This window comes from Paramisgurnus dabryanus, unplaced genomic scaffold (genome assembly GCF_030506205.2).
Source record: "Paramisgurnus dabryanus unplaced genomic scaffold, PD_genome_1.1 h2tg000081l_1_71805__unordered_in_group17, whole genome shotgun sequence".
Lineage (NCBI taxonomy): Eukaryota > Metazoa > Chordata > Actinopteri > Cypriniformes > Cobitidae > Paramisgurnus > Paramisgurnus dabryanus.
The window spans coordinates 22,501-32,500 of NW_027394059.1; the positions used below are offsets into that span (position 1 = coordinate 22,501).

Genomic DNA, 10,000 nt, shown 5'->3' on the forward strand with positions numbered 1-10,000 from the left:
TACGGCCGTGGGAATATCAAGGGGTGGTACCCCGTATCTCGGCCGGGGAAAGGGTTAGAGAGGCGAGGGTTGGCTCGTTGGAAAGGTCCCTCCGCGGGGCGTCCGAGGGTGGGTGTCCCGAAGGGCTGCGGCAAAGGGCTCCGGAGCTACGGCCGTGGGAATATCAAGGGGTGGTACTCCGTATCTCGGCCGGGCTTAGGGTTAGAGAGGCGCGGGTTGGCTCGTTGGATAGGTCCGCTCCGGTAGAGCAACCGACCCAAGGGACGAGTCGATCCGACCCAAGGCGCCCGAGCTACGGGCGTTTAAAGGTCAGGCGGTGGTGCCCCGTATCTCGGCCGGGCTTGGGGTTAGAGAGACGCGGGTTGGCTCGTTGGAAAGGTCCCCTCCGGTGGAGCAACCGACCCAAAGGGCGAAGTCCTGGGACTTTGTGCGCCGGAGCTACGGGCGTTTAAAGGTCAGGCGGTGTGGTGCCCCGTATCTCGGCCGGGCTTAGGGTTAGAGAGACGAGGGTTGGCTCGTTGGAAAGGGCCGCTCCGGTAGAGCAACCGACCCAAAGGGCGAGTCGATCCGAGCAAGGGCGTCCGAGCTGCGGCCGTGGGAAAATCCGCGGAGGGACCGCCGTATCTCGGCCGGGCTTGGGGTTAGGGAGAAGCGGGTAGGCTCGTTCGAAAGGTCCCCTCGGGTGGAGCAACCGACCCAAAGGGCGAGTCGATCCGAGCAAAGGCGCCCGAGTTACGGCCGTTTAAAGGTCAGGCGGTGGTACCCCGTATCTCGGCCGGGCTTAGGGTTAGAGAGACGAGGGTTGGCTCGTTGGAAAGGTCCCCTCCGGTGGAGCAACCGACCCAAAGGGCGAAGTCCTGGGACTTTGTGCGCCGGAGCTACGGGCGTTTAAAGGTCAGGCGGTGGTGCCCCGTATCTCGGCCGGGCTTAGGGTTAGAGAGACGAGGGTTGGCTCGTTGGAAAGGGCCGCTCCGGTAGAGCAACCGACCCAAAGGGCGAGTCGATCCGAGCAAGGGCGTCCGAGCTGCGGCCGTGGGAAAATCCGCGGAGGGACCGCCGTATCTCGGCCGGGCTTGGGGTTAGGGAGAAGCGGGTAGGCTCGTTCGAAAGGTCCCCTCGGGTAGAGCAACCGACCCAAAGGGCGAGTCGATCCGAGCAAATGCGCCCGAGTTACGGCCGTTTAAAGGTCAGGCGGTGGTACCCCGTATCTCGGCCGGGCTTAGGGTTAGAGAGACGAGGGTTGGCTCGTTGGAAAGGTCCCCTCGGGTGGAGCAACCGACCCAAAGGGCGAGTCGATCCGAGCAAATGCGCCCGAGTTACGGCCGTTTAAAGGTCAGGCGGTGGTACCCCGTATCTCGGCCGGGCTTAGGGTTAGAGAGACGAGGGTTGGCTCGTTGGAAAGGTCCCCTCGGGTGGAGCAACCGACCCAAAGGGCGAGTCGATCCGAGCAAAGGCGCCCGAGTTACGGCCGTTTAAAGGTCAGGCGGTGGTACCCCGTATCTCGGCCGGGCTTAGGGTTAGAGAGACGAGGGTTGGCTCGTTGGATAGGGCCGCTCCGGTAGAGCAACCGACCCAAAGGGCGAGTCGATCCGAGCAAAGGCGCCCGAGTTACGGCCGTTTAAAGGTCAGGCGGTGGTACCCCGTATCTCGGCCGGGCTTGGGGTTAGAGAGACGAGGGTTGGCTCGTTGGAAAGGTCCGCTCGGGTAGAGCAACCGACCCAAAGGGCGAGTTCATCCGAGCAAAGGCGCCCGAGCTGCGGCCGTGGGAAAATCCGCGGAGGGACCGCCGTATCTCGGCCGGGCTTAGGGTTAGAGAGACGAGGGTTGGCTCGTTGGATAGGGCCGCTCCGGTAGAGCAACCGACCCAAAGGGCGAGTCGATCCGAGCAAAGGCGCCCGAGCTGCGGCCGTGGGAAAATCCGCGGAGGGACCGCCGTATCTCGGCCGGGCTTAGGGTTAGAGAGAAGCGGGTTGGCTCGTTGGATAGGGCCGCTCCGGTAGAGCAACCGACCCGAAGGGCGAGTCGATCCGAGCAAGGGCGCCCGAGCTGCGGCCGTGGGAAAATCCGGGGAGGGACCGCCGTATCTCGGCCGGGGAAAGGGCTAGAGGCTCGCGGGTAGGCTCGTTCGAAAGGTCCCCTCGCGTGGAGCGACCGACCCAAAGGGCGAGTCGATCCGAGCAAAGGCGCCCGTGCTGCGGCCGTGGGAAAATCCGGGGAGGGACCGCCGTATCTCGGCCGGGGAAAGGGCTAGAGGCTCGCGGGTAGGCTCGTTCGAAAGCCCCCCTCCGGCATAGCGACCGACCCGAAGGGCGAAGGCCCCGGACCCGAGGCGCCCGAGAAACGGCCGTGGGAAAATCCGGGCACAGACCGCCGTATCTCGGCCGGGGAAAGGGCTAGAGGCTCGCGGGTAGGCTCGTTCGAAAGCTCCCCTCCGGCATAGCGACCGACCCGAAGGGCGAAGGCCCCGGACCCGAGGCGCCCGAGAAACGGCCGTGGGAAAATCCGGGGAGGGACCGCCGTATCTCGGCCGGGGAAAGGGCTAGAGGCTCGCGGGTAGGCTCGTTCGAAAGCCCCCCTCCGGCATAGCGACCGACCCGAAGGGCGAAGGCCCCGGACCCGAGGCGCCCGAGAAACGGCCGTGGGAAAATCCGGGCACAGACCGCCGTATCTCGGCCGGGGAAAGGGCTAGAGGCTCGCGGGTAGGCTCGTTCGAAAGCTCCCCTCCGGCATAGCGACCGACCCGAAGGGCGAAGGCCCCGGACCCGAGGCGCCCGAGAAACGGCCGTGGGAAAATCCGGGGAGGGACCGCCGTATCTCGGCCGGGGAAAGGGCTAGAGGCTCGCGGGTAGGCTCGTTCGAAAGCCCCCCTCCGGCATAGCGACCGACCCGAAGGGCGAAGGCCCCGGACCCGAGGCGCCCGAGAAACGGCCGTGGGAAAATCCGGGCACAGACCGCCGTATCTCGGCCGGGGAAAGGGCTAGAGGCTCGCGGGTAGGCTCGTTCGAAAGCTCCCCTCCGGCATAGCGACCGACCCGAAGGGCGAAGGCCCCGGACCCGAGGCGCCCGAGAAACGGCCGTGGGAAAATCCGGGCACAGACCGCCGTATCTCGGCCGGGGAAGGGGCTAGAGGCTCGCGGGTAGGCTCGTTCGAAAGGCCCCCTCCGGCGGAGCGACCGACCCAAAGGGCGAAGGCCCCGGACCCGAGGCGCCCGAGATACGGCCGCGGGAATTTCCGCGAGCTTCGACCGGACGTATCTCCGGCGGGCGGGGTCGCACGGACCCGAGGCCGGGCTCGTCGGAAAGCCCCGGGACGGACCTTTCGAACGAGACCGGCCGCGCGTCCGGGCGACCTCCGAGGCGGACGCTAGGGGCGCCGGAGCCCCGGACGAGCGAAAATTCCGCGACCACCCGCCCGTATCTCGGCCCGGGAAAGGGCCAGAGACTCGAGGGAGGGCTCGTTCGAAAGCTCCCCTCCGGCATAGCGACCGACCCGAAGGGCGAAGGCCCCGGACCCGAGGCGCCCGAGAAACGGCCGTGGGAAAATCCCGCGGGGGTAGGCCGTATCTCGGCCCCGGAAAGGGCTAGCGACGCGCGGGTGGGCTCGTTCGAAAGGCCCCCCGCGGAGGAGCCACCCACCCGAAGGGCGAAGGCCCCGGACCCGGGGCGCCGGAGCAGCGCGGTAACGAAATTCGAATTTTCGACCGGAAGTATCTCGGGCCCCCGGGGTCGCACGGACCCGCGGCCGGTCTCGTCGGAAAGCCCCGGGCGAGACCTTTCCGACGAGCCCGGCCCCGAGTCCGTAGGACCTTCCCCGGCCGAGATACGGCGCCCGGCAGTTCATTGGCCGATATCTCGGAAACGGGGCGTCGTAGACGCTCCGTGGTATTGGTGACCTTGACGATGCCGGGTCAGACGAGTCGGCCGCGGGCACGGGCCCGGGGGCGCCGGCCGCCAGAGTCGGGTGGCTCGCGCACTTCCAGGCGGGCCGCTCGCGCACCTCCAGGCACCCCGACCCACTCGCCGAGGCCGACCGAGGTGCGCCGTCCCGGCCGCGGACCGGTCGGGGTCCCCTCTCGAAAGGGCAGTAGTGTGAACAGGTGCCATCGGGTATATAGGGGAAGGGGTCCTCTCGAACCAGGCCTTCGAACCCGCGCGAGCCTAGCCCGGCAAGGCTCACCCTCCCCGGCCACGGGTTCGGCCTCCGTCCCCCTGGAGGTCCGGCACCTCCAGGGTCCCCGACCCTGCCTCCCCTGCCCGAGGGGAGGCCTCCGAGGCGGGCCTGACAGGGCGGCCCTCCCTCCTGGAAGTCCGGTTCCTCCAGGGTCCCCGACCCTGCCTCCCCTGCCCGAGGGGAGGCCTCCGAGGCGGGCCTGACAGGGCGGCCCTCCCTCCTGGAAGTCCGGTTCCTCCAGGGCACACGTCCCTACCTCCGTAGCCCAGAGAGGTGACTCCGAGGCGGGCCTGACAGGGCGGCCCTCCCTCCTGGAAGTCTGGTTCCTCCAGGGCACACGTCCCCACCTCCGTAGCCCAGATGGGTGACTCGATAGCGGGCCTGACAGGGCGGCCCTCCCTCCTGGAAGTCCGGTTCCTCCAGGGCACACGTCCCTGCCTCCTTAGCCCAGAGAGGTGACTCCGAGGCGGGCCTGACAGGGCGGCCCTCCCTCCTGGAAGTCTGGTTCCTCCGGGGCACCCGTCCCTACCTCCGTAGCCCAGATGGGTGACTCGAAAGCGGGCCTGACAGGGCGGCCCTCCCTCCTGGAAGTCCGGTTCCTCCAGGGCACACGTCCCTGCCTCCTTAGCCCAGAGAGGTGACTCCGAGGCGGGCCTGACAGGGCGGCCCTCCCTCCTGGAAGTCTGGTTCCTCCGGGGCACACGTCCCTACCTCCGTAGCCCAGATGGGTGACTCGAAAGCGGGCCTGACAGGGCGGCCCTCCCTCCTGGAAGTCCGGTTCCTCCAGGGCACACGTCCCTGCCTCCTTAGCCCAGAGAGGTGACTCCGAGGCGGGCCTGACAGGGCGGCCCTCCCTCCTGGAAGTCTGGTTCCTCCAGGGCACACGTCCCTACCTCCGTAGCCCAGATGGGTGACTCGAAAGCGGGCCTGACAGGGCGGCCCTCCCTCCTGGAAGTCCGGTTCATCCAGGGCACACGTCCCTGCCTCCTTAGCCCAGAGAGGTGACTCCGAGGCGGGCCTGACAGGGCGGCCCTCCCTCCTGGAAGTCTGGTTCCTCCAGGGCACACGTCCCTACCTCCGTAGCCCAGATGGGTGACTCGAAAGCGGGCCTGACAGGGCGGCCCTCCCTCCTGGAAGTCCGGTTCATCCAGGGCACACGTCCCTGCCTCCTTAGCCCAGAGAGGTGACTCCGAGGCGGGCCTGACAGGGCGGCCCTCCCTCCTGGAAGTCTGGTTCCTCCAGGGCACACGTCCCTGCCTCCTTAGCCCAGAGAGGTGACTCCGAGGCGGGCCTGACAGGGCGGCCCTCCCTCCTGGAAGTCTGGTTCCTCCAGGGCACACGTCCCTACCTCCGTAGCCCGGATGGGTGACTCGAAAGCGGGCCTGACAGGGCGGCCCTCCCTCCTGGAAGTCCGGTTCATCCAGGGCACACGTCCCTACCTCCGTAGCCCAGATGGGTGACTCGAAAGCGGGCCTGACAGGGCGGCCCTCCCTCCTGGAAGTCTGGTTCCTCCAGGGCACACGTCCCTGCCTCCTTAGCCCAGAGAGGTGACTCCGAGGCGGGCCTGACAGGGCGGCCCTCCCTCCTGGAAGTCTGGTTCCTCCAGGGCACACGTCCCTGCCTCCTTAGCCCAGAGAGGTGACTCCGAGGCGGGCCTGACAGGGCGGCCCTCCCTCCTGGAAGTCTGGTTCCTCCAGGGCACCCGTCCCCACCTCCGTAGCCCAGATGGGTGACTCGAAAGCGGGCCTGACAGGGCGGCCCTCCCTCCTGGAAGTCTGGTTCCTCCAGGGCACACGTCCCTGCCTCCTTAGCCCAGAGAGGTGACTCCGAGGCGGGCCTGACAGGGCGGCCCTCCCTCCTGGAAGTCTGGTTCCTCCAGGGCACCCGTCCCCACCTCCGTAGCCCAGATGGGTGACTCGAAAGCGGGCCTGACAGGGCGGCCCTCCCTCCTGGAAGTCTGGTTCCTCCAGGGCACACGTCCCTGCCTCCTTAGCCCAGAGAGGTGACTCCGAGGCGGGCCTGACAGGGCGGCCCTCCCTCCTGGAAGTCCGGTTCCTCCGGGGCACACGTCCCTACCTCCGTAGCCCAGATGGGTGACTCGAAAGCGGGCCTGACAGGGCGGCCCTCCCTCCTGGAAGTCTGGTTCCTCCAGGGCACCCGTCCCTACCTCCGTAGCCCAGATGGGTGACTCGAAAGCGGGCCTGACAGGGCGGCCCTCCCTCCTGGAAGTCTGGTTCCTCCAGGGCACCCGTCCCTACCTCCGTAGCCCAGATGGGTGACTCGAAAGCGGGCCTGACAGGGCGGCCCTCCCTCCTGGAAGTCTGGTTCTTCCAGGGCACACGTCCCTACCTCCGTAGCCCAGATGGGTGACTCGAAAGCGGACGCGGGAGGGTGTACGTGGCGCACCCCCAGGCCGAAGAGAGGTCTCGTGAGCGGACGCGAGGGTGTACGACAGAAGGCCTGGAAGTCTCTGACTTCCAGGGTCACCGACCCTACCTCATGAGCCCGAAGAGGTGACTCGAATGCGGACGCGGGGGTGTACGTGGCGCACCCCCAGGCCGAAGAGAGGTCTCGTGAGCGGACACGAGAAGTACGACAGAGGGCCTGGAAGCAAAAGCGGGTGACTCGTGCACTTCCAGAAAAGGCAAAAGCGGGTGACTCGTGCACTTCCATAAAGCCGAAACGAGGTCTCGTGAGCGGACACGAGAAGTACGACAGAGGGCCTGGAGGTAAAAGCGGGTGACTCGTGCACTTCCAGGGTCTCCGACCTTACGGCGCCTTCCGACGCGGGCGCCTCCTCCCGGACGAGCCACGGGAAGGGCCCCTTCTCTCAAGGGGCGGTCGTTTGAACAGGTGCCATCGGGTATATAGGGATGGGTTGCTTCGAAAGTGGACCTCCAGCGTCCTCCCTCCCTGCGGCAGATCCCAAGAAAGGTCTGTGCGCGTCGGTGTGCGATGAACGAAAAACCGTTAAAAGAACTGGAACGGTTGGAACGGACGAAGGGCGTCTGATGTGAGGCAGCGCCCCGGGCGAGTGTCGAAAGACGGGTAACCCATATCCGCATGCCGCCTAGGCGGAAAGATCCGGCCTGGATCATATCAAGGCTAATGCCTAAAAACTAAAGCTACCTTGGGTGATGGAACTCGGCTACGGCCGCAAAACGATCCGCCCTGGATCATCAAGGCTAATGCCTAAAAACTAAAGCTACCTTGGGTGATGGAACTCGGCTACGGCCGCAAAACGATCCGCCCTGGATCAAGGCTACGGCCTAAAAACGGCAAAAAAAGATCCAAAAGTCCCTGGATCAAGGCGCTTCGGCTTAAAACCTGTGAAAAGATCCGCCCTGGATCAAGGCTACGGCCTTAAAGCTGCTCAAAAGATCCGCCCTGGATCAAGGCTACGGCCTTAAAACTGCTAAAAAGATCCTAAAGTCTCTGGATCTAGGCTACGGCCTCAAAGACACACGTGTTGTGAGATAAGATCCGCCCTGGATCTCCAGGCTACGGCCTCAAAGGTTCGACCCGACCATATATGCTCAGACACGGGCGAACACAAAAGCGTAACAACCCATGTTGGAACCGTCGAAGGATCTCGGCGTCGGCCGTAAAACGGAAACCCCCCGGTCGTCGGTACGCGTGTGGCGGTCGAGGGCCCCCGGCCGCCGGTCGGGCGGGCGCGTGGATAGGTCTCCCGAGCGGTCAAGGAGTCCCGGAAGCCGGTCGGGCGAGCGGCCGGCCCCGGGGCACCCTACCCTCTCGGGCGCACCGACCCCACGCGTTTCGTCTCGGTCGGCGTCCGGGGTTCCGAGACACCCTTATGTATCTGTGTGACAGACGGAGTGGCACACCGTCTGCGGCGGGACAGGGCCGCCGACCGCGATGGAAGTCGAGTGAGGCGGCTTCCGGGGTCCAAGACCCTACAGACAGACGGAGTGGCGACCCGTCTGCGGCGGGCCAGGGCCGCCGACCGCGATGGAAGTCGAGTGGGGCGGCTTCCAGGGTCCAAGACCCTACAGACAGACGGAGTGGCGACCCGTCTGCGGCGGGCCAGGGCCGCCGACCGCGATGGAAGTCGAGTGGGGCGGCTTCCAGGGTCCAAGACCCTACAGACAGACGGAGTGGTGACCCGTCTGCGGCGGGACAGGGCCGCCGACCGTTACGGAAGTCGAGGGGGACGGCTTCCAGGGTCCAAGACCCTATCTGTGTGACAGACGAAGGTGCATCGTCTGGGGCGGGACAGGGCCGCCGACCGCTATGGAAGTCGAGTCGGGTGGCTCGTGCACTTCCAGGGTCCAAGACCCTCTCTTCGTGACCGACGAAGGTGCTCTGTCTGGGGCGGTACGGGGCCGCCGACCGCTATGGAAGTCGAGTCGGGTGGCTCGTGCACTTCCAGGGTCCAAGACCAACGCGTTTGACCGACGAAGGTGCCCCGTCCCCGGGCACGGACGGGGACGGGCCCGGCCTCCGGGCCGCCGTGGAAGTCGAGTCGGGTGGCTCTCGCACTTCCAGGGTCCTCGACCCTATCTGTCTGACCGACGAAGGCGCTTCGTCTCGGGCGGGCCAGGGCCGCCAGCCGCTATGGAAGCCGAGTCGGGTGGCTCGTGCGCTTCCAGGGTCCACGACCCTGCCTTCGTGACCGACGAAGGCGCTCTGTCTGGGGCGGTACAGAGCCGGGCCCCGTCCAGCAGGGGACGGTGGCCCGAACAGGTGCCATCGGGTATATAGGGAAGAGCACCTCGCTGACTCTCCAAGGTGATAGGCTACCGGATCCCAGGACCTCTCGAGCCCAGCGAGAGGCCTCTCGAGCGGACACAAATGCCTCGAAAAAGTCCCTCTGCACTGAGGTAGTGACGATTCTTATTACGAATGGTAAATCATCCAAGGAAGGGACGAACCCGGCTGGCCTCGGCCGTTAAACGAGCCGGCTTCGTTCGGCCGCTAAACGAACCGGCGTCGTTCGGCCGCAAAACGAACCGGCGTCGGCCGCTAAACGAAACCCCGGGCGGGACAGGGCCGCCCACGTCTCAGCCTTAATGACCCGTTACGGGGTGACGCCCGGATACGCTTTGTGTGTCATGGCCCTGAGATTCTGGAAATCGAACTGCGCCTGGGGCAGGCCTCCGCCCGGCCGACGTTAGCGCGTCGGCCGCCATGGGCGGTCGGTTCCTCCCCGACCCGGCGCTCTCGCCTCCAGGGGGGCTCTCCGGAGCCCGCCCGACCCTTTCCGCGGGAGACTCAGACGGTCCGTCAGACGCGAAGGTCCGCCACCGGCGGCCGGCGAGGGCCTCGGCGACCGAGGGCGGAGACGCCCCCGGCCCGTCGCGGCCACCCGGCCCCGCGAAACGCACCTTTCCTCGGTTACGGCCCACCCGGCCGCCCCTCAGCCTACGAGAGGGGAGAGCCACACGAGAGTGGCCCCGGTCCCACTCCCCCCGGGGGGTGGAAACCGGGACCCGCGCCGCGTGAACCCCGGGTCAGAGCGAGGCTCTCCTACGGCTACTACCTGGTTGATCCTGCCAGTAACATATGCTTGTCTCAAAGATTAAGCCATGCAGGTCTAAGTGCACACGGCCGGTACAGTGAAACTGCGAATGGCTCATTAAATCAGTTATGGTTCCTTTGATCGCTCCACCCGTACTTGGATAACTGTGGCAATTCCAGAGCTAATACATGCAAACGAGCGCCGACCCGGCCCGCGAGGGCCGGGGACGCGTGCATTTATCAGACCCAAAACCCATCCGGGACGCGTCTCCGGGCGCGCCCCGGCCGCTTTGGTGACTCAGGATAACCTCGAGCCGATCGCGCGCCCCCGCGGCGGCGACGACTCAT

At 66.4% G+C, this 10,000-nt stretch overlaps 1 non-coding gene across 1 annotated transcript in view; it reads left to right on the top strand.

The window, feature by feature from the left end:
* The first annotated feature begins 9,671 nt into the window (after positions 1 to 9,671).
* The window catches only part of LOC141281653 (18S ribosomal RNA), a 1,855-nt gene continuing 1,526 nt past the window's right edge, over positions 9,672 to 10,000 (top strand). Inside the window, exon 1 of the ribosomal RNA XR_012336019.1 lies at positions 9,672 to 10,000. This exon is cut by the window's right edge and continues 1,526 nt beyond it. This is a non-coding gene — a ribosomal RNA (18S ribosomal RNA).